The sequence below is a fragment of the Orcinus orca genome, chromosome 6 (genome assembly GCF_937001465.1).
Source record: "Orcinus orca chromosome 6, mOrcOrc1.1, whole genome shotgun sequence".
Lineage (NCBI taxonomy): Eukaryota > Metazoa > Chordata > Mammalia > Artiodactyla > Delphinidae > Orcinus > Orcinus orca.
In genome coordinates this window covers 98452318-98475222 of record NC_064564.1, presented here as the reverse complement: position 1 = coordinate 98475222, position 22905 = coordinate 98452318, and the positions used below count along the sequence as shown (strand labels likewise).

The 22905-nt window shown below is 42.7% G+C and overlaps 1 protein-coding gene across 3 annotated transcripts in view; it reads left to right on the top strand.

Annotated features, from left to right (window-relative positions):
- Window positions 1–13264: 13264 nt before the first annotated feature.
- Window positions 13265–22905, top strand: part of LPAR1 (lysophosphatidic acid receptor 1) — a 170299-nt gene continuing 160658 nt past the window's right edge. Inside the window, exon 1 of one of the 3 annotated variants that reach the window (XM_004269342.4) lies at window positions 13265–14025. The gene's annotated coding sequence lies outside the window, so the exon portion shown is untranslated. Of the gene's footprint in view, window positions 14026–14341; window positions 14744–14891; window positions 15134–22905 lie in introns of those variants that run through there. The other 2 variants (XM_033427467.2, XM_004269341.4) reach the window with 2 other exon arrangements.

The following is a 22905-nucleotide window of genomic DNA, read 5'->3' as shown; positions in this document are numbered from 1 at the left end:
TTGCTGCTTCTGCAGTCCCTAGGGTGTTGTTCTCATTAATCATTTGAAATTAGATCAAGCTAGAAGGAGAAAGTACAGAGATGGAGGGCAGGCAATTTCCTTTTAAGCAAATGGTATAGAAGTCGCACACATTTCTTCCACTCACACTCTTCCACTTCCATTGGTGAGAACAAATCACCTATCACTGATCATAACTAGTTGCAAAGGAGGCTGGGTAGTGGAGGTGCTAGCTGAACGTCCATGTGCCAGGTAAAATTCCACTATTAAGGAAGAAGAAAAGAAAGGATTTCTGGTAACCACTAGCAGCATGCCACACCAAGATAATCCCTGCTAGGGATTAAATCTCTTGAAAAGTTTGGAAACCCAGGTCAATAATGTCTTTCTCTGAGAGCCCAAAGCCATCTTGGTGGGTTACGAGTCAAAAGGCAAGTCTGTGAAGTCTGGCACAACCGTGCAAATGGAGCCTTTTTGTTACCACCATAAAACTTCAACTGTTGTTGAAATCGTTTTCTGTTTGCTTCATCCCCAAAGATTCTGTGTGAAAGTCCAGAATATTTTCTTTGCTTTTCTAAAAGGCACAATCTAGACCCTCTCTTTTAATGCCCTGAAAGATTAGCTCTGGTCGGGGATATCCTCAAATCTCAGCCTTTTGTTTTTCTCCAGAGCCTTCTTCAAGTGCTCCATTGTTTTTCCTCACAAAGGAACACAAGGCAAACTCTCTCCAAAGGGGCCAAGGACTCTTAGTTCTCTCCTTCTGTCAGGACTTCTTAGGTAGCTCAAAAAGCTTAAATAAATACTGGAATTTATTGGCTTATGTAACTTAAAAGCTCAAGGGACAGACTATAGGTACACCTTGATCCAGGGGTTCAAATTATGTCATCAGGATATTATCTCATTCCCTCTATGTCTCTCAGTGCTACTTTTCTGAGTGTTGGTTTCCTCCTTTGGCAAGTTCTCATTCATGTTGGCCTCCAACATTTCAGGCTTTAAATTTCATAGCTCTGATTGTAGCAGGAAAAGAGAATATACTCCTTTCTCCTCAGCTGAAGCAAAAGTACCCAAGATTGTACATCAGTGGCTCTGATAGGATCACTGGCTCATGTTTGAATTAATCAATGTGACTGTGGAATTGAATGCTTTGAATGGTCAGCACCGCATCATAGGAGAAAGCTAAGTCAACACAAATCAGTAGAATCAGGGTGCTGTTAGCAGAAGGGAGCATGGATCCTGGGCAACAAAACAACAACAGATGTCCACTGCCCATTCATTTGCTTATGAAGTTGACAAATCCAAACTGGTCTTAGGATGACTCTTAAATACTTGCCTTTGAATAAAGATGCTCTAAAGCCCTTTAAACTACTTAGTTTCCCTGAGTCTTCTTCTTGCAGTCATACTCCAAGTGTTTGTCATTATCATGTCCTCATGGTCTTTAACCCTGAGGGCAGGCATATGCCTTCCTACAAGGACCTACTGATCATGAGTTACATCACAGTAATTGCCATTTTGCAATTATAATTTCTTAAGGTTTTCATTTTGCAGCCCACTTCCATTTTCTGTAACTTCATGCTGTACTTTATTTCTTTTTAAAAAAAATTTATTTATTTGTGGCTGTGTTGGGTCTTTGTTGCTGTGTGCGGGCTTTCTCTAGTTGCGGTGAGCGGGGACTACTCTTCGTTGTGGTGTGTGGGCTTCTCATTGCGGTGGCTTCTCTTTGTTGCAGAGCATGGGCCCTAGGTGTGTGGGCTTCAGTAGTTGTGGCACACGGCTCAGTAGTTGTGGCTCACAGACTCTAGAGCGCAGGCTCAGTAGTTGTGGCACACGGGCTTAGTTGCTCCGCGGCATGTGGGATCTTCCTGGACCAGGGCTCGAACCCGTGTACCCTGCACTGACAGGCGGATTCTTAACCGCTGCGCCACAGGGAAGTCCCTGTACTTTATTTCTAATGAAATGGATTACTTAAGAAAACTTCATGTCCCATTTAATATAATGAGGGACACCAAAACTAAAGCATCCATAACAAGAGTAATTTGTAAAGGATTTCAGGAAAGAAAACCTCCTTTATTTCTTAAACAGAATAATAGATCTCTCCAAGATACAATGGAGACTGGTCCTACTGATAGTTGGTTATATACCCTGCCATAGTCTCTAAGGCTTGGAATAGATAAGACGTTTGCCACAGTAATATCAAGATCTTGTTCATATTAATGAGGACTAACCAGGGAGCAGGGAATCCAGTTTTACCATTGTTCTCTTGGAACAAGCTAGATTCGTTGGGACTTAAACAATGCAGTGTAGGGTGAGGTAGTTAAGACCATAGACTCTGAGACATTTTCCCCAGGACTGAAATTCTACATCTACTACTCACTGCCTGTTTGACCTTAGGTAAGTTACTTGACTTCCCTATTCCTTAGTTTCTTCAACTGCAAAGTAGAAATAATAATAGTATTGACCTCACAGAGTTGATGTGATGCTTCTATGAGTTAATATGTATAACATGTTTAGAATAGTGTGAGAACTATGAAAATAAAGTAAGAGCCATATAAATGCATAGTAAGAACTTTATTAGCTATTATTAATTTTTCATGAATATTCATATATAAATATTTAAATAAACAAAGTGAGGGAAGTATTCAGTAGCAAGTTCCTTGAAGAAACAACTGAAGCACAAAACCCACATTTTCTTTTTATGAATCCCACTTAAATTATCCACATCTGAGGAAGAAAGTGGGAATGACATACTAATGGAAAAACAGGCTAACCTAGTTTCACATTTGAGAGGTGGAATAATTTATGGGAAGGCTCTCAAGGCTTCTAAATGCTGCAATCAAATCACTATATGGAGAAAACTACAAAATCAAATTCCAAACAATGAAAACATTAGTTTCTTAATGGAACAGTTCCAACCATCTGGCATTCATATGTTTGCAGGGAGGTTATTGTGCAGACATAAGGACCCAATCCCACCTCTAGGCAAGAAGCTTTCATGAAGGAAGTTTACCCTGGCCATTTGTGGCTGGTTAATATTACCAGAAGAGGTTTTATGGCGTTTTTTGTTTGTTTGTTTTTTTGTTTAAGTGTTCCACTGTTAATGTTTCAAATGCAAACTTTTTTTTCAAGAGAACACAGAAAGAAGGAACTTCAGATATATTTGTAGAGTGCAAAAGAGTGGGTAGGAGATTTCAGCATCTCAGAAATAAGCTTTTTCTTGAAGGCAATTTTTAAAAAGAGGTGCCCTGTTGCATAGGTTGGATTCAGTCTTGTTGATAATCTATTATCTCTTCTAAACAGATTTAAATTAAATGCTAGATAATCTTCTCATCATACTTTAACAACCGATTTTGAATGAAACTTGGAACACAGAAAACAATGACATTTCATTTTTCTTTGAATGAACTGCCAATTTTGTTAGCATATTATCTTTTCTCTCTACTATGGAACTTGACCTACTGTTGAAGGTTCATTCATTCACTTAAGATTAATAATCCAACAAGTATTTACTAAGCCTCTGCTAAGTGCTAGGTACTGCATGAGGCATACCTATTCAATAGGGTATAAAAAGATGAGTTTTTAAGAAATGAAAACAGGTGTGTTATGAAAAGGGCAGTTTGATATAAAATGTTAACAGCATGAGAGATTTTTAAAAAGATAAAAGGAAGAACTGGAAAACAATTTAACATTCAATGTAAATAAAAGCCACATTGGAGTGATTAGAAAGAAAAATATGCTATGGATAATAGAATCAATCATGTGGGTTTCACACTTTATAAGGTCTCCTAGGATGCAGGGCAAAAGATTAAAAAAAGGGCAAAGAGATAAAAATGACAAGAGAGGAACTGAATGGAGAACAGAGAACAAAGAGCCAGTATATTGACAAGGCTGATCCTGAAGGAGACAGAACAAATGAAGCAAAGCCACAATTACATATATAGTAGAAGAAAACTTTCCTGAGCTTATTGTATAAATTTATAAAACGAATTATAAATTTTTTATATAAAGACCTATTTCTGTAGATTTGTAGTTTCTAGGTTACTACATAATTTACTTTTTATTTTTTTGAAGAGAATAGAAAATATTCAAAGATGCACAAAGACTAAATATATACTACCCATAAAGCCTTGTCGAGAAATGGAAACATTAGTCCAAGTGCCTGAGGTGTATACCAAGTTGAGAACATTTGAAAATTATTATTAAAATTTTTTATTAAAAAGAAAGAATAAAATAAATTCATTAAGCATTCAGCACCAGAAACTAAGGAGATTTACAAAATAAACCCAAGGAAGTCAGTAGGAAGGATTTAACTATGAACAAAACAACTAATGAGATACACAGCAGAAAATGAATAGCGTTGATAAATCCATCCTAGATCTGTTTCTTTTTTTCATAAAGGTCAAAAAAAAAAATCCTTAGCAAAGCAAATCATTAAAACAAAGCAAAACAAAACAAAAAACACGTAACCTACAGTACTAGGTTAAACAAAGGGGTGAAGACCATAACAATTCCAGTTCAAGCAATTTGAAAATATCAACAAAAAGACTATTATATGACAATCATTGAAAGATAAATAGAAAGCTAAATAGGATAGAAACTGTGGAAGATACTTGTGCAGGTTTGGTTCTATGTAGATGCCGAGGCTGAGGTAGGAGAACAAAGAAAGGGTTTATCGGGGAGTAACATCTATGAAAAGAAAAGGTGGAGAAGAAGGATAGGACAGGGGGAGCTACCAGACCATGATACAGACCCAATAAAGTCTTCACTAGCCCAATACTGACCTAGGGAGCAAAGATGGTTCATTAGAGAAGTCCCTCATTAGACAGAAATGGCTAGGTCCTTGTACCCCCACCCCACCGCTCAGTCATTGGCCATGGTTGACCATGAGAAGAGTGTAATCTTGGCTATCACTTTGCTCATTCATTGGCTCAAGGGATGCCCTAAGAAGAATGTGGCGTCACCTTAAATTGCTGAAGCCATGGACCATCTGCTAACCACACCCTTTGCAGCAGGTTTGTGAGTTCTTTCTTGGAATGGATTTGAATGGCACACATCCATGTCAGCCTTCCTGCTTGTGGAGATGATCAGGAATTCCACCTCTTCCCTCTCCTTTACCAGTTGGAAGAATTACGGAAGGGGGAGGATCGAGTGCATTCAAGTTCATCTTGGAATATATTACGATACTCAGTGTAATTTATCCTTGCCAAAACCTGTCCTTAATGGGTCAGATGCATGACCTGTTAGTCTAAATTTCTACAAGTCAGTTCAGATCTCTCTCTGGGAAAAAGTCCAGTTATTGTTATTGCTGTTTATCTTTTATCAACTTAAGGTCCCAGAAATGGCTTTTAGATAACTTTTCAGAGATATTTTTTTCTAGATATTTTCTCAGTAATTGGAGATTAATTAACCTCATCAGCAAATTCTGTCCAGGCTCAATTGCTATACTTCCTTCCTTCTGATCACTGTGCATCTTCCCAGGGGTTTTAGAGTATCCCGTGTTACTGTCTCAAACCCCCTGTAGTCCCTCTGTACTCTGCAAATTAGCAGTGACTTCTGTGAGGTCACCTCTTGTCTGCAGAGCAATCCTCCGAAGGTTGTGGCCATATTTTATATTAAATTAGTTCCTGTTCTAGGGTTTGTGATCTTTGCATGGCACAGATACAAGGTGGCCAGGGGTCCTTAGCAATCACGGATAAGAACTCCATATTTAGTGGGTGTTATAGGCTGAATTGTGTCTCCCCCAAACTCTTTTTGAAGAACTTAAACCTCAGCACCTCAGAATGTGACTGTATTTGGAGTCAGGGCCTTTAAAGGGGTGATTGAGGTAAAATGAGGTCATAGGGGTGGACCCTAGTCCAACAGGACTATCCTCATAAGAACAGATTAGGGCACAGACGAACACAGACTGAGGGGAGGCCAAGTAAAGACATCTGGAGAAAACCCCCATCTGCAGGACTAGGACAGAAGCCTCAGAAGAAAGAACCCTTGATCTTGGACTTCTAGCCTCTAGATCGGTGGGAAAATGAATTTCTGTTTTTTAAACCACCCGGTCTGTAGTACTTTGTTATTGGCAGCCCTGCCAAACTAATACAGTGGGCATCAATCTCAACCAATAAACTTAGATATTCAAGAAGGATTTTTCTATATTTCAGATTAAATTCTTTTCTGGATCCCCATTCCTCATGGTTGGTGGGAAAACATGAGCTCAGTTCTTTTGCAGTTTTCTTCTTTTCTTAGGGAATTATAGTTACACACCCCTATCCAGGTCAGTTACTCTTCCCGAGTTTTATATAATGGCAACGTGTTGGAGGGGCTTCTCCAGCATCGGTCTGCAGAGGTTGCCTCTGAGACCTCCTTTGTTCAAGTCCACTGCTGATACGTTACCTGTGAGACATGACCATCTGTGACTAAGCTATGCCATGTTCCATCTACCTAAACACATCTTGCAGTCTTTTCTTCTAAGGCAGCTTGCTTTCTCTCCAGCAGAATTGCTGGGAAGCAGGACAGAGGTGCCCTCTGTTCTTGGGATACACAGTCTTCTCTCTGTTGCTCTCACATTCCAAGTATACTTTTTTTCCTTCAGGTCTATGCATACTGTTTATGCCTGTAAATCCCCTTCTCCTAAGAGCTTAGGTTTTCTATAAAGAGTTTTGGCTCTTCTGTTTTCTGTTTTGTCATATACTTTCCAGAGCAATGAGCACAGAACATACGGCTATTCAACAATGAGAGAAGGAAAGTAGAAATACAGGGAGAAGAAAACATGGGAAAAAAATCTCAAAATATAGTTTGGTCATGTAATTATTATATCCCACTAAAGCCAGAAGACACATACTATTGATTATATAAATATATTTTATGGTTATATAGAATTAGAATCCTAGCCATGGAAAGTCACAGGCTTTTTACATAGGAATAATCTACTGACTTTCTTATTATTAAAAAAACAGTTTTTATTGAAGTATGGTTGATTTACAATGTTGTGTTAGATTCTGGTGTACAGCAAAGTGATCCAGTTATGCATGTATATATATTCTTTTTCATTATAGGTTATTATAAGATATTGAATATAGCTCCCTGTGCTATGCAATAGGAACTTGTTGTTTATCCTGACTTGCTTATTATAGTTAATTTTTCTTAGGACATGTGTAGAGTGTATCTTGGTTTTATATAGGAGTACAGTCATTCTCTGCTCTTAAGTGTTGTAGTGTTTAATATGTTCAGTCACAACAGCAGCCCTCAGAGGATGTGATGGCTGAATATTATTCCATAATAGTTTGTCTTAGAAATATCATTGTATGGATAGATCCAGATAATGACACTTGTGTTTTGAAATATACTATTCAGGTGTAATTTACAAATAATAAGTTACACCAATCTTAAATGTTCAGTTCACTGAGTTTGGACACATACATACACCCATGTTACCACAACACAAAGCAAGATATAGGATAGTTCCCTTACCCCAGGAAGTTCCCTTGTGTGCCTTTTCTATCAGTCCCCATTCCCTATGCAATCATTGTTCTAACGTCATAGATAAGTGTTGCCTGTTCTGGAACGTCACAGAAATGAAATCATATAGTATGCACTGTTTTGGATCTAATTCTGTTCAGCATATTTTTGAGGTTCATCCGTACTGCGGTGTATATCAGGAGTTTGTCCCCGGTATTGCTGACCAGTCTTCCATTCACGTCCATTATTGCTTTTTAACCTGTGGAATTTACTCTGCTTCTGGCAGAGTAAATGTTGTCAGAGAAATGAGGGGGGATTGGCAGAGGCATTCAGTTCAATGTGACCAGTAGAGTTTGTGCAAAGGTGTAACACGCCCACTTCTGGCGAATGCCCACTCTAGAGGGCAGGTCATCAGAATCTCTACTTTTCTCATATCAATCCACAATCTAGGCTATAGGGTGTCATTGAACCCCTGAGATTACAGTCAAAGTGTGTATGAATATATATATATTAGTTAAGCCAAGGTAACTGAGAGATTCCCCAAGTTTAGTGGCTCAAAGAACAAAAAATTTCTTTTTCACATAAATGTCCAGAGAGATGCTCACGTCAGTAGAGAGGCTGTCCTTCATGTGGACAGGAGAGTCCTTCAAGCGTCAGGGGTCACAGCTGCCTGTCATCTTCCATCCGTGGCTTCCAAGGTTGGTGTGGGTATTGCCATCCCATCAACAGAAGGGACAAAGAACCTGAGGGAGCACACCTGAGAGGAGTTTTTGGTAGTCCTACAATCAGCAGAAGTCACTTATGCTCAAGTTATACTGGAGACAACTCAGTTACGTGGCCTCGATTAATTGCAGGAGAGGCTGGGAAATCTAATCTAGCTGGTGCCCCAAAAGGAGAGAATGGATATTGCAGTTGCTTCTGCTACAATATGTATACCTACGTTTACCTGTAAAGCAGTCTCATAGCTTTGATTCAGTTCTGAAGGGGGTCCACATCCAAAACTGTTTCAGAGCCTTCTGTTAAGGGACCACTACCCCACTGCTTCTTCCACCTTGCTCTAGGAGGTATAATAGGCTATCAAGTCAAAACAACAGAAATGACATAAGACACACATGACTTGGGAAAACCCCTGTCCCACTTTTGCCCAGAGTGGCACAATACTGCGCATATTCCTTGGAACACTCGTTGCAGGTCTTGAGGCAGACATCACATCAACTACTAGAACTCACAAGAATCCAGCATATTAGAATCGGCCGTATTTTATTTGAAAGAAAAGAGCAGACTCTTTTATGGTTTGTACTTTTTGCACCGTTTGTAAGAAATTCTTCTCTACCCTGAAAAGATGAAGATATTCTAAAAATCTGGAAGTTTTACTTTAGGTCTTCACATCATTAGGAACTTATGTTTGTTTATAGTGTGAGGTAGGTATCCCATGTTGTTTTGGAAATATATTTAGAGAATGCTAAAGAGAACTACAGAGAACATCTTTGATGTACTATTTTACGTGGGCTTATCTCATTTATGTGTGGTTCTGTTTCTGAACCTGCCATTCTCTTTCATGAGATTATTTACCAGTCTCTGCACCAATCCTACATTGTTTCAGTTGGTGAAGCTTTAGAATATTTTGATACCTGGAGCGACAATTTTCCCTCCTTATGCTTCTTCAGAATTGTCTTAGTTATTCCTGGCCTCTTCCACTCCCACATGACTTGTAGAATCACTTTGTTAAGGTCTATGAAAAACCCTATTACAATTTGGAGTAGATTGCACTCTGTTTATGGAGTCCTCTCGTCCATGAACATGATATTATCTATCCATTTATTGAGGCCTCTTCATGTACTTCAATAAATTTTTATAATTTTCTACATATAGTAAATACAGATACTATACCTTTCTTTTAATTTTTATTCAAGTTATAATAAAAATTTGTTGCTACATAAGTGAGACCTTCAAACATTTATTATTTATAATGGGCTGTGGCTTCATTGTACATTGATCTTTTATTCAACAATGTTGCTAAACTCTCTTCTTTGTTCTAATATTTTATTAGATTTGCCTGAATTTTCTCAGAAGACAATTATATCAACTACAAATCACTTTTTTATTCTTTTCCACACCTTATATCTTCCAATTTCTGTGTGTGTGTGTGCGTGTGTGTGTGTTATTATCTTGGCAAGGTGCTTTATTACAATGTGGAGTAGAAATGGTAAAGTGATCCTCGTTTTCTTTCTTACTTTAAAAGGAAAATGTTTAATGAATTAACATTAAGAATAATGCCTCTAGAATTAGGTTGTTGGTAGCAACTCTATCATGTTCAGGAAATTCCTCCCTTTTCTAGTTTGTTGAGATTAAGAAAAATGAGTGGCAAATTTCTTTACATTTTCTAATATGAAGCCATTCTTACATTATGGTATCAGCCTGATGTGCTTGTGATGTATTTTTTAAAAACACATTGCTGAACTTGGTTTGATTATACGTAAGAATAAAATTTTTTATTCCTTTTGAGATTGGTCTAGAATTTTCCTTTCTATTTTTTTGTTTGTTTTTTGTTTGTTTTTTTTGCGGTACGTGGGCCTCTCACTGTTGTGGCCTCTCCCGTTGCGGAGCACAGCCTCCGGACGCGCAGGCTCAGCGGCCATGGCTCACGGGCCCAGCCGCTCCGCGGCATGTGGGATCTTCCCGGACCGGGGCACGAACCCGTGTCCCCTGCATCGGCAGGCGGACTCCCAACCACTGCGCCACCAGGGAAGCCCTTCCTTTCTATTTTAATGTCTGATCTTGGCATCAAGATTTTATTAGCTCATAAAATAATTGGGGTGCTTTCCTTCTTTTTCTCTGAAATCATTTGAATAGAGATTACCTATGAAGATTTGGTAAGTCTTTGCCACCAAATTTTTGACCCTTTTTGTAGGTAGATTTAGAAATATGAATTTAATTTATTCAATAGTTACAAATATATTCATGTTTTTAATTTGTTTGACTCAATAAAGTTTTGTAATTCGCATCTTATTAAAAAGTATCTATTTCAGCTAAGTTTTAAAAATGTTCACATTCTGTTAGTATTAGAAAAAAAGTCTCGAAACTATAGTTATAATTTCATTCACAGTCTTGTTTCTTTTCTCTCTTTCCTCACTATCAGTCTTATTAGAAATTTACCAATTTTATTATTGTTTTATAGAACTTTTTGTTTTGTGACCCTTTCTATGAGTTTTTGGATATTTAGGTCTATTTTTAGCTCTAAAATTATACATGTAACACACATATATGTTTTTTTCTTCATTTTCTTCCCCCCTCCCCTTCTGTTTTAGATCAAAGGCTTTTTATTTGGGTGAGGGAAACTACAGGAAAAGGATTTGCTCACCCTTGATCTACTTCAGACACTACCCAGATTATTCATGCAGAAATAGGTGATAAGAAAAAGGTGAGCAAACAGTGTATTTAGGGCTTTCATTTCATTGTAGTCTGGTCCTCATACAGGGCTGCTGCACACACAATCCCATCTTCTACTCTCTGTTCCTAGAGTCTCTTTATGTCACTTCTACCCTGAAGAGTGTTATTTTATGCTATTTTAGTTTTACTACATTGGGCTGACCTCACCCACCTCTGCCGCTGGCCTTTTAAAATAGACACGTTTCCTAAGGAGAATGATTTCTTTCCAGTCAAGGGGAAAAACAGCAGCGAGGCATAAATACCCCCATTTTAACAAGGAAGAAACCTCTGCCTGAGAGGCACCTGAAAAATTTTCCCAAGCAGGCTGAATTCTCTCAGGGTATTGTTTCACCAGAATACATTCTCTGCATCAGTCTCTACATTAACAGACTGGAGGGAAAGTTTCCAACAGATCTTTTTGCTGATAGGTTTGATTACTCTCTAGTAGAAAATTTCAAAGGCTTTTTGCCAGACGGAAGGAAATGTGGGAAGGCAGAGGGAACTGGCATGACCAGCAAACCCTTCTGAACAAATAACAGAGCCAAAAGTAGTGACAGCCAATGTTTCAATCCTAAATGCTCTGCAGATTATAGTCCTTGGACCACTAGATAACAGCAATAATCTGACAAAGTCTACAGTTATCAAGATATTAATGTAAACTGTACTTGAAATACTCCTCATTCAAATTCTCTTCATTTTGCTGAAAATATTTTTTCTCACGTTTGACAGCACCAGCTATCTTTGGGCCTCTGGCTCTGGTGAAGTCATTTGAAGAAACAGATCTAGAGAAACATTGCTTGGCAGAGGATAAGAGAGAAAGGTTAGGACAGAAAGCATTAAGATGACTATCCAAGAAATGGAATCAGTTTGATTGGCAGGAGGGCCACAGACAGATAAAAACATTAAAGAAAGTGTATCAAGGTATCTTTCTGCATCTCTATTGAAATAACATCACCTACTGTTGGGTTTGAAGAAGCCTGCTCAAATATCTTACTTTGTTAAAGGCAACCTGGAACCTGATAAAATAGACTTTATTAGTATTATTATCCCATTTTACAGATGAGAAAACTGGCTCGTTTGGAACACAATACTAGTTTTGATGGATTAATCTCTGTGCTGAACTGGATTCTGTATTGGATTTCATTTTCTCTCTCCTTTTACACTGGGCATACAACCTACAGTTGATTTTAAAGTTATTAAACAAAAACTGGGTGAAGAGCAGTCTCATTCAGACAGGTCCGCATGTGTCAGGGAGACAGGTCTGTCCAGGCTGACCTTGTACTTTGCTCTCCAGTTCATTCTAGGCCATGGTAGGACAAATAAAGAGGAAAGAAAGTTTTTTTAAAGCCAATAACTTGGAACTCTTGAATACACGTCTTGCGTGGACAGAACTCCTCATTTGATGTTAGAAAGGATCACAGAGTAGTTAAGGCAGTTACTATATAGTCAAAGCAGAAGCCACCATATTCCTTAATATGGTAAGAGGTAAAATAAATATCCTGGGAAAAGATTCAAGCTAAGTGGTAGGCAAGAAACTCATTTGCACTTTATCTTTGATTTATGAGGAAGGGTGAAAGATTGAAATAATTAATTTGTAAATTAATTATTTGATACTATTTATTGCTATAGTTAATATAATAATTTAATTATTTTAAATAAAATTTTAAAAGATTCTTTTTACTAGATATAGAAGTTTTGGTATTGAGAAACCCGACAGTAAATACAAAGAGCGTGTAGTAGAAAGAAGACAGGAAAATGAGCTAAGTGATTTTTCTGAGGTGGGTAGAGCTATGGTGCAAAACAAAAGTCCCTTTCAGTATAGTCTTTCTTTTCTTACCAATATGTGCTTTTTATTATATTTAGATTATATAGTGGACATTTTCCTATTTGTCCTGGTATCTTTCCTTAGAGTTTAAGATCAGCTCTCATTATTTTTGCGGTAAGAGTTTTTATATGCATTACTGCATGCTGTAAATGAACATATTAGCACCGTGCATGTATTAAAATTTCTATTTTTTCACATTTTAATGGATTATTATAAAAGAAATGATAAATTGGTAGGAAAGGAGAGGATGCAGAGTTCTTTAAGGCTGATTTTTTAACAAAGGGGATTTGCTACATTGTTTGAAAAAGGAAACAGCTTGAGAGTAATGGATGAGCAGTCAGGGTTTAGCTTTGAGCGCCCTTTGAAAACCGCAAGACGAACTCAATCAAGGTTCGAAGCAGTCACTTGCGGGCGACGGTCACGTTCTCTTCCAGGCAGACCTCACTGGAAGCTTGAGACGTTTCCATCCCCACCAAGAATTTTTCCCCTCCCCGCCCTGTGCGGTTTCCGGTGACCTCCCATTTCTGCGAAGCCCAAGGTTACCGAGTGACTGCCACCAACGCAGCCCTCCCTCCTGGTTCTGCGTTTCTTTCTTATATGTACTTGTATCAGTCCTGCCAAGTTCCCTGACATACTGCTGTCGTAGACCCCACGTGCCGTTTAGAGTTTGCCCAGTTTTTACTCGTAAGCTGCTACTTTTGTTGTGTCGCGGCTTTAGCAGTGGAGCTAGAGGCAGAGAATTGCCAACACTGCAGGAAGCCAAGGGTGGGAGGTGGGTAGGGCGTGGCGCGGCTGGAGAGCCCCCGGTGGACCGGGTGTTGTTCCAGAACCTGGGCGAATCTCTGTGCCCGCCACTTTCCCGAGAACCATCCCCAGGCCTTAGTCCTGCGCCGCTCCCAACCACACCTCCAGGTGTGTATTCCCCGCCCTTAATTACTCTTCTAAAATTGATAGTTTGCACTTGCAAAGTTACACTGGGAAAGCGGAAGAGAAATTTATAATCATGGATATGGAGAACTAGGGGAGCACAGTCACACTTGCTTTGGTCTGCAGACCCAGGCAATCGAAAACTCAGAAATGGAAACGTGTGCACCTTTCCGGCAGCAAAATTGACTCTGCGTTCTTTGCAGCCTCGACTTGAAGGCTGCACTGGGAGAAACTCTGTGCCTCCGGGAAAGTTTGGAAACGGAACTACGAGAGAGGCCAGACATCGGGGATTTTGCGGGCCCTGCGATGTCTTCCAGAGCTTTTCAAGTGGGGAGAGAAGAGCGACGAAATGAAAATGCAACGTGTAGGAGAGGCCGCCCGAGTCCCGCAAGTTGCCGGTCGCAGAGGTGAGCACGGGAGCGGGTGGGGATGGAGATCCGGAGCTGGAGGCCGTGGGTCTCCAGACGCGGGTGGGTCCCCAGACGCGGGTGGGTCCGATCCGGGTGGGGGGCGGTGGGAAGATGATGAATGGGAGGCTTGGGCTACCCTCCGCCCCCGCCCCTGCAGGCGGGGCGGGGAGTCCGGCAACTGGATGGGGGAGGAGGAGCACAGAGGGTAGGGGCTCTGGGGGCGTCGCGCCAGGTAAGGGAATGAGCCAGGGGGAGGGAGTCGGGGGTGTGGGAGTTGCTGACTTGTGCTACGTGGAGCCTGCAGAAAAGAAAGAAGGCGGAGGAAGAAGGGGGCAGGCGTCCGCCCTGCTCCCGCGGCCCTCCCTCGGCGCCCCCCTCCCCCGCCGCCCTGCCAGCGCGCCAAAGCCGGAGCAGTCGGGGCCGAGCGGTGGCTGACGCTCCCGGAGCCGCGACGCCCCTGTCCCCCAGCGGAGCCTGCCGGGATCTCGGGCGGCCTGGGCCCCGGCGCCGCCGAGCCCTCCCCGGCCTCCCGGCCGCGCGCGCGGGACCCCGGCGGGGTGGGCGCAGGGGGCGGCCCCGCTCCGGGCGACGGCCGAGGGGCGGGCGGAGGGCCGGGCTCGGCGGGCCGCGGGGCGGGGGCTGCGGGGATTGACCGCGCAGCCTGAAGCCAGCCCGGGGGCGGCGGGAGCCGGACGCGCGGCGGCGACGGGCGCAGGTAAAGGGACTGGCGCGGCGCGGGGTGGCGCGAGGGGACGGTGCCTTCTGAGCGCGGAGCCAGCTTTCGCCGGGTCCCTTCCGCCGCCAAACGGCGCGCTGGGATCGCGCTGTCCTGCGGCAGATGGGCTTTGTGGCTGTGTGTGTGTGTGTGTCTGTGTGTGTGTACGCGCGCGCCTGTGCCGGGTGTGGGTGGGTGTGCATGCTCGCGGGCCGACCTGCAGGAGGCGAGGCGCTCTTGGCCTCCCCAGCCAACCAGTTGATCGAGCCCCGGGAGGGAAGTGGCCGCAGCCGCCCGGGCCGCCGCCCCTCCCGTCTCCCAACCGGGTCAGCGCTCCCCGGGGCCCACGCTGTGCCCCGTGCCAGCGGCCGGGACCCACCCAAGTGACACGTAGGTGGTCTCCGGTTACCTGGGTCTGGGTGGGGGCCCGAGCTGGCAGGCGGGAGGCGCTCAACATTACCCCCAAGCCGCGTCCCGGTGGACGTGGACCGCCGGGGGTCCCCGCGACCCGCAGCGCCGAGCTTCCCCACCACTTGCTTCTCACCGGCCACGCAGCGGTCTCTCCCCGCCTGAGGACTTTAAACTTAAGTTTCTGTCCGGACGTCTAACAGACACGTTTATCAAGTAACTGGGGAATCTAAGGCAAGGGAGGGACCTGGCTTTGAGTTGGTGGTTTTGAAATAGACGGGCTCGTTGTGTGTGTGTGCGCGCGCGCGTGTGCGCAGGACTAGTTTGTTGTGAATGGATTTATCATTTATTCTTGTTTTTCTTTGCTGCCATTTGGACTTTGATGTGTAAGAATGACGGTATCCAGGACTTGTTGCTGCCTTCAGTCCGGGGCCTGAGATTGCTGCTTTCTGCTGCTACTTCTCTTTTTTTTGTTGTTGAAATCTATGGAGGTTTCCTAAATGTGGGTTTCCAGTGAGCGCTGGCTTGTTAAAGTTTCTCTATGAACGCGTTGTTTCCCATTGGAATAGATACATATTTACAAACATGAATCTTGAAAACAGGTGACTGCAGTTATGAGAGCAAAATCCTCTATTCCTTCGGGCTTTAACAGTCCGTGATTTTCACCTATTTGCATTAAGTGTCGTTTGCCCAGCCTAAACATAACTGTGAAGCAGGAGGTCTGTTATTCAAAGCTTGCAATTCGGGTTAGAGGGAGACCGTGCTGGTTTAAAACTAAGTTCTTTTTCCTAAGAAACTATTTCCTTGTCAAAGAAGAGTAGTAAGCCCCAAGGAAAAAGGGTGTGTACTGAAATTTGGACCGAATTAAATTGCATTAACACACACATGCATAATGTCATCCATTTGTTTCTGCCCTTGATTCTCCAATTCTGGGGAGGCCGGAGCGTATTTGCCCCAAAAGCAAAATTGTGAATAACGATCAGCATTATTAAGGCTGCATTTTTCTTGATACCATTTAATTTGAGGATAAAGAAGCCAAGTAGCCAGAGAAAGAGGTAGTGTGTGGCGGGAAGGCCGGGCTGAGGGGCCAGGCAGGAGGACTGGGTTATCATAATCTGATCCCACAGACACACCACGTCCCCTAGTGGTGCGACTTTAGCCGGTTAGGTCAGCTGGTCCTCCTTCTTGGTGTACTCATCTGGAAAATGGAGGGGTTTGATCATCTCTGCTGTTCCTTCCAGCTCCCCCCACAACACTACAAACTGGAGGGTGGTTATCCCATGTTAGAACAGTAGGGAGAGAGTAGAGGGAAGTGTCAACTGTTAGTCTGGGAGGTAAGGGGGAGGGCAGGAAGGCCAAGAGGGTTGAGGAAAAGCAGCAGTGGGAGATGCCTGGAGGTGGAAGAACCTGGAGCTGGGAGTCGGTTCTCCCCTGTTTTTTCTTTCCTCCTGCACAAGGACATCAATAATACCACCCTACCCGACCCCAGTCAGTCTTCCACTACCCGTATTGTTTAAAGTGGGTGAGCTACTTAACGTTAAAATTGACTTGGAGTCTGTAGTCTGACCTGGCCAACTTCCCATTTGCATCGTTGTCTCTCAAGAGATGAGCTGCAGCTCAGTGCTGAGCGCACTCAGTGGATCTCAGAAATCTCTGCGAGTGATGGGAAAAGTTACCAGACGTGGGAATGTAAGTGGCAGCCCTTTCAACACCTGAGTTTGAAACGTCTGTTTTTATTTGAAGCTAATCTTTTCTGAAAAGTAATCTGATTTAAAAGAAGATTCTACCACAGACTTCTCAAGGTTTTACTGAATCTGTTCTGACTGTTAGACCTACTGGAAAATTCAAAGCAAGTAAAACTCTCACTTGCTAAGTCTTTTTGATACATAGTGACAGTCAGTCTGAGGTTCATGATTTTTAGGCAGGAGAATCTTATTTCAAATGCTTAGTGAGGAAAGTTGCAACCTGAGTGGAATAGACTGTATCATTTTCACTGGGACGCTCAAAGGGTCCAAATAACAAGACCTGAGATTTAGTTTGAGGTCACGATTTTAATATCTGTGCTTGATGTGTGGCCTGTCTCCCTTTTCTTTATTTTTTTTTTTTGGTACCTATATGCATACACACTTGAGGAACATGGTGTATTTTAAAAGTGAAGTGTGATGTAATAAAACTTGGTTTAAAATTTGAAAGCTTGCTCTGGCCTTGCTAACTCAGCATCTTATTTGGTTTCTAATGTTTACATACCACGCTATGTTCCAAATCCCTGTAGTGTTATTTAGCTATCTCATGGAGAGCTATCATGGATGCCTTAGAAAGTTGGGAGAAAAGGAGGAAATTTTAATCGGATAAGCAGTTACTGCATTCCTTCGACGGTGGCAGATACAAGGATGAGAGAAAGGAGGCTCTAGAAAGAGCTGCAGTACAGAGGGAAAAGATGCAGCTAACTTCAATATATAGCAGCTGGGTTGCATAACTAGGCGGCAGCTGTAGAATCTAAGAAACTTGGCATGCCAGGCAATGGAAAATTAAATTCTGTCTCTGGGGCAGACTTCACAAAAGGGACTTGAAGGATGAAAATGATGTGTCTCTTAAAAGATGAATGGTGGGGAGTGAACTATGTAGTTGGAGTCTGGAGTAATGGAGGCTGGAAAGATACAAGGCGATAAATTGTGGGGACCTTGGCTGTTATTTTAAGGAATTGTACTACCTAGGGACAGGGAGGGGGAAGTACAGTTTAACCCCACAACGCAGGAAGGCACTGAGTCACAAGTACTGGGCATAGAGAGGGCTGAAATGATTGAGAGGTGCCTGGGCCCTGATTCCATCACATACGCTCGTAACTCATGCCGAGTGAGTTTCAGGGCGCTGCTGCCAGCTTATCCAGATTATAGAAAGGTTACAGAATAAAGAATATGCAGCTTCTTCGCCTGTATTGCCCCCAAATTGATAGTGGCCTTTTGAGAAATATAATTTAGTGAAAATTAATGATGTTATTGTGTTACATCTGGACCTTGCGAGGCCCTTGAAGCATGTGGGTTAAAATTGCTCTCCAGGCTCAGAGCTGACCAAGAAAGCATTCTGTTTTGTTTTTGTTTAGGGAAGGGCCTGCTAGTTAATGCTAATTGAAACGTGACTCTCATGGCAACCGACATTCTTGACTGTGTGTATGTTATACATAGTATTTCACAGCGGTTGAATATTTGCAGCACAGAAGAGAATTATTATTAGTTCAGAAATGGGGTTAACGCCCTTGTAAAAGGTAAGGGGGTGATGTTGGGGAGAAGGGAGAAGCACCCTTGGTGTTGCAGTGAGGGCTGACACACCACGAAGATCCTTTATTAAGTTTAACCTCCAATAGAAGTAGCTCGCCCAGTGCCGTAGATGAATGCTTCTCTGGGAACCTCCTTTCTGGTCATCTGCCTCTTTTGTTGTTGTTGTTGTTCTTTCCCCTAACTGTCCAGAGCGAAGGTGTATAGCTCATTATCTCTGAGACAGGAAGAATCTCTGTGGGCTCCATTTGGGAGAGACTTCCAGCAACTCTGGAGGTTTCCTCTCACACCGCCATACCTCTGTGTCAAAGGTGGGAGTGGGTGGCCTTTCAGCTGCATGTCAAAGGTGCAGCTGATTTGAGTAAGTCTTCTAATTGCCTTCGAATCTGGAGGTGCTGGGCTAATAAGGAGACAGATGATGAAAGGAGATTAGGTCAGCTGCTTTTTACTGTCTTCTGAATACAATTTGAATGATCCTCCCAGCAGTTTGTTTTATCTTCTGCAAGGGAACTTGGGTTTGGCACGTTTAATCAATTAATTAAATTAGTTAAGTTGAAGTAACTCAAAGTTTTTTTGTTTTTTTTAGGAGGGGGGAGGGAGAGTGCTGGTTTTGGTGATTTTATTTAAATTCCCTGGCTTTTTTTTTTTCAGCAGGTTGGTATGATTTCAGAGTAATATTGTTGTTACTATTATTGACCTGGGGGTGTGGGGCAAAGAAAATTGTCTCAATCCTTGGACGTTGGCTCCTGTCATCTGATCAGTACTGTAGAAACTTCAACTTTGAAGCTCATGTAACATTCAAATTTCTTTCAGAAATGAGAGGACTGTTTTACTACATGTGTGGATTTAGGCTATAATTTATTTGATTTTTGTGGTACTGTTTTTAAAAAAAGTGGTGTAAGGACAGGGCAGACTCTTAACTTTAGTCCAGTGCTAAAACAAATAACATGTAAGCCTGAATGAGGTAGATCAGGTTGTGTTTGTTTTATTTAATATGGAGATAAAGGAAAGGGATTTCAGAACCAGCCTCTTTCTCTGAAAGAGAGAAAGTTGGACTAATAAAACCTGGTTATGGATCTCTTTGGGGTGGGATTTCCAAGGTTGAAACTGTTGTTAAAGGAGCTCTTGTTCATTATGGCCATTGGGTGTGCCTTGGCTTCTTAAGGTTTAGGATTCACTGTACAGAGAGGGCTACTGTGAACCATTCCTTTTTAGCAAGTTTTCTTTTTTCCCATTTTCTTAAATCTCAGAACAATAGACTGGATTCGATTTCATGTAAGTCTGCTATACTCAACTTTCTTCCTCTATGTTTAAGCGGTTCTTCTTGACCAATCCCCAAGCTGCCTTCATTCTGAAACTTGGCCCTAACAGAAGGATACTCCTGGCTCTTTGGAAGGAGCAATGATTTGGTGGCAGAGGAAACAAGTTCTGTTCTACCCCTAGCAGCACTGAACTGACCGTCTGCTATAACCCAAGCATTGTGCTAGGTGCTAGATGGAGGCAGGGAGGGGGGATGAATAAGGCAGGATTCCTACCCTCCAGCAGGAGCTGAGCTTACAGACATATTAACAAATGATGATTGCAATTCAGTGTGACAGGGTGATAAGCTCAGGGCACTGTGGGAGCACCAAGCAGGGGCACCTGACCCTCAGGGGCATGGGGTGGGGGTGAGGGAAGGCTCCTAGGAGATTAAGATCTGGGAGGGACCTAGGAGATAAAACAAGAAACACAGAAGAGAAAAAGGTAATCAAGATAGAGGGAATCAAGGGGCTTTTAATTTCCAGTGTTGTTATTGCTGAATAAGTCGAAGTTCCATTCTTTTTTTTTCTTTTTTTTTTTTTTTTGCGGTACGCGGGCCTCTCACTGTTGTGGCCTCTCCCGTTGTGGAGCACATGAACCCGTGTCCCCTGCATCGGCAGGCGGACTCTCAACCACTGCGCCACCAGGGAAGCCCAATTCTTTTTATATCTATAAAATAAGAATAGGCACTGATATTATCTGGTTGCTAATTCTAGTTTTCGTTTACTTGTTCCTTATTCTTTAATTTGTTCATTTATTCCAGATGCAGTAGATATTTGTTGCACACCTACTAGGTACTGGGGAACAGTAGGAAACAAGACACAGAAGGTCCCCTCTCTCGAGGAGCTTGCATTCTATCATATTATGTTCATGACTGAAGTTCTTTTGAAACATCTTCAGACATGGAGCATGTTTGTTGAGTTTCAACTTTAGGAATGTTTTCTTCAAACTAGGCCCGGTGTTTTCAGGTCAGTTAGCTTTTCATAACAAGGTGAGAAGAGATGGATCCTGGTATTCTCATTTTCGTTTTATAAACTTGAAACATTTTTGCCCAGATTTACCTCTTAGTTGTCAAGTCTAGAGATAGACGTAACTGCGTCTTATCTGTAGCCCTGGCTTGCTTCCTTCTCATTTCAGATATTCTCACTTTTGACGCAATTTGTGTTTGAGGCTCTATAGTCAGTTGATAACTTGCTTCCTAGAATAATCCAAACCTAGCCTTACTGGGAAGTCAGACCTATTTTGAGGTCATGCCACAGTGAACTCTGCTTGGTTAATGCATTTTACTTATCCTGTTTAAGTCACTCGGCTATGAACACAGTAGAAAGTGTTCTCACCAGAAGATAGCTGCATTCATTTATAGAAAGATGGGGGTTTTGTAATGATTCAAATGATACAGATGTGTCTAAAGGAAATGTAATATCCCTCTGCTCTTTCTAGCTTCCCCATCTGATGTAGCCAACCCCTCTGTCATGAATTCGTTACGTAGCCTTCCATAATTGTACTTCTGCTTATACAAACCTAATGTTTGTGTTTATATATATTGATGCATGTGGGGTATGTGTCTGTGCGTGCATGTGCTCTCTCTTGCCTCTTTTCGTTTTGGAGAGGCTGTGATTGAGATTGCCACCATGGGCCAGACGTTTGAGGTCCCAGGAGCCTGCATGGCTCTTCCTGAATCGGTGCAGCGTGCTATGAGGAATTCCCTGGTGGTCCAGTGGTTAGGACTCCACGCTTTCATTGCAGGGGGCACGGGTTCAGTCCCTGGTCGGAGAACTAAGATCCGATCCCACAAGCCGTGTGGCCCAGCCAAAAAAAAAAAAAAAAAAACCAAAAACAAACACAAAAAAGGGTTCTTGTCCCAGAGATGGGAAGGTTGGGCTATTATGAATGGGAAAGAAGAAAATGATTTCCAGCTGCGTGACAACCAAGACAACAAATATCATTGCCCCAGAATGTTATTTCCACCAGGACTCTGCTTCATCCGGGTGTCTGGCGAGGGAAGGGGGGGCATTTAGAAGCACGTGGTGGGTATCTGCGAACCTTTTGTTAGGTGCAAAGCAAGGCAGCTGGGGAGGGCCTATCAACTGCTTCTAGAGCAGAGCAGATAGGGGGAGTTACTCATTATAGGCAGGTTTCGTCATGGGAGCATTAAACGAGGCCCCCCTAGCAGTCGGCAATCAGCAGGTGATAAGGATGGAGAGTTTTTAACCCAGGGAGCAGCACAGCTGAAATAGAATTGCCTTTTGTTAAGGGGCTGCTTTGCCATCTTGGACTATGATTTGTTGGGAGAGGGATTATTGTCATGTCGAGAAAAGGAGGAATTCATTCTGTACCCGGTATTTATTATAATTCCACAGAGAACGGCTTGCTTTACTTTCTGAGTAGACACAGAGACCCAGAGGTTCAAAGGCTAGGGCCGGATGACTTGGCTTTTCCAAATTCAGTAGGCTCTGTGCTCTCCTCCCTTTATCCGAGACCCTGTCAGTTCAGTTTCATGCAGCTAAAATCTCTGCACGCTTATGAGATTCAGTCCCTGTGCCTGGCTGAGGACACTACAGTACGAAAATTAAAAAAGGAAAAGCAACTACCAAGAGAGGATGGTTCCCTGCTCTCAACCAGCTTCTAGACATGGAGAGGCATGGATACAAATGCCTGAGATCACGCAGACAGTGATAAATATTGTAAACCGAGGTTTAGACAAAGTGCCCTCTGAACATCTGAGGATGGAGAGAGTAACTCTACCTTGGAGTAGAGGAAACATTTGCAGGGGGTTTCTGGCCTCAATGGGCAAGTGGGCTGAGAAGCTCATTCCGTGCAGAGGAGTCATATCGAAGGCCCGGGAGCTGCATGTGAGTGATGGGTTACAATTTGTGGCTGAGTGGTGGTCTGCTTTGGGTCAGTCTTTTTTTTTTTTTTTTTTTAATTAATTAATTAACTTTTGGCTGCGTTGGGTGTGTTGCTGTGCACGGGCTTTCTCTAGTAGCGGCAAGGAGGGGCTACTTTTCATTGCAGTGCGCGGGCTTCTCATTGCGGTGGCTTCTCTTGTTGCAGAGCACGGGCTCTAGGCATGTGGGCTTCAGTAGTTGTGGCTCGCGGGCTCTAGAGCACAGGCTCAGTAGTTGTGGCGCATGGGCTTAGTTGCTCTACGGCATGTGGGATCTTCCCGGACCAGGGCTCGTA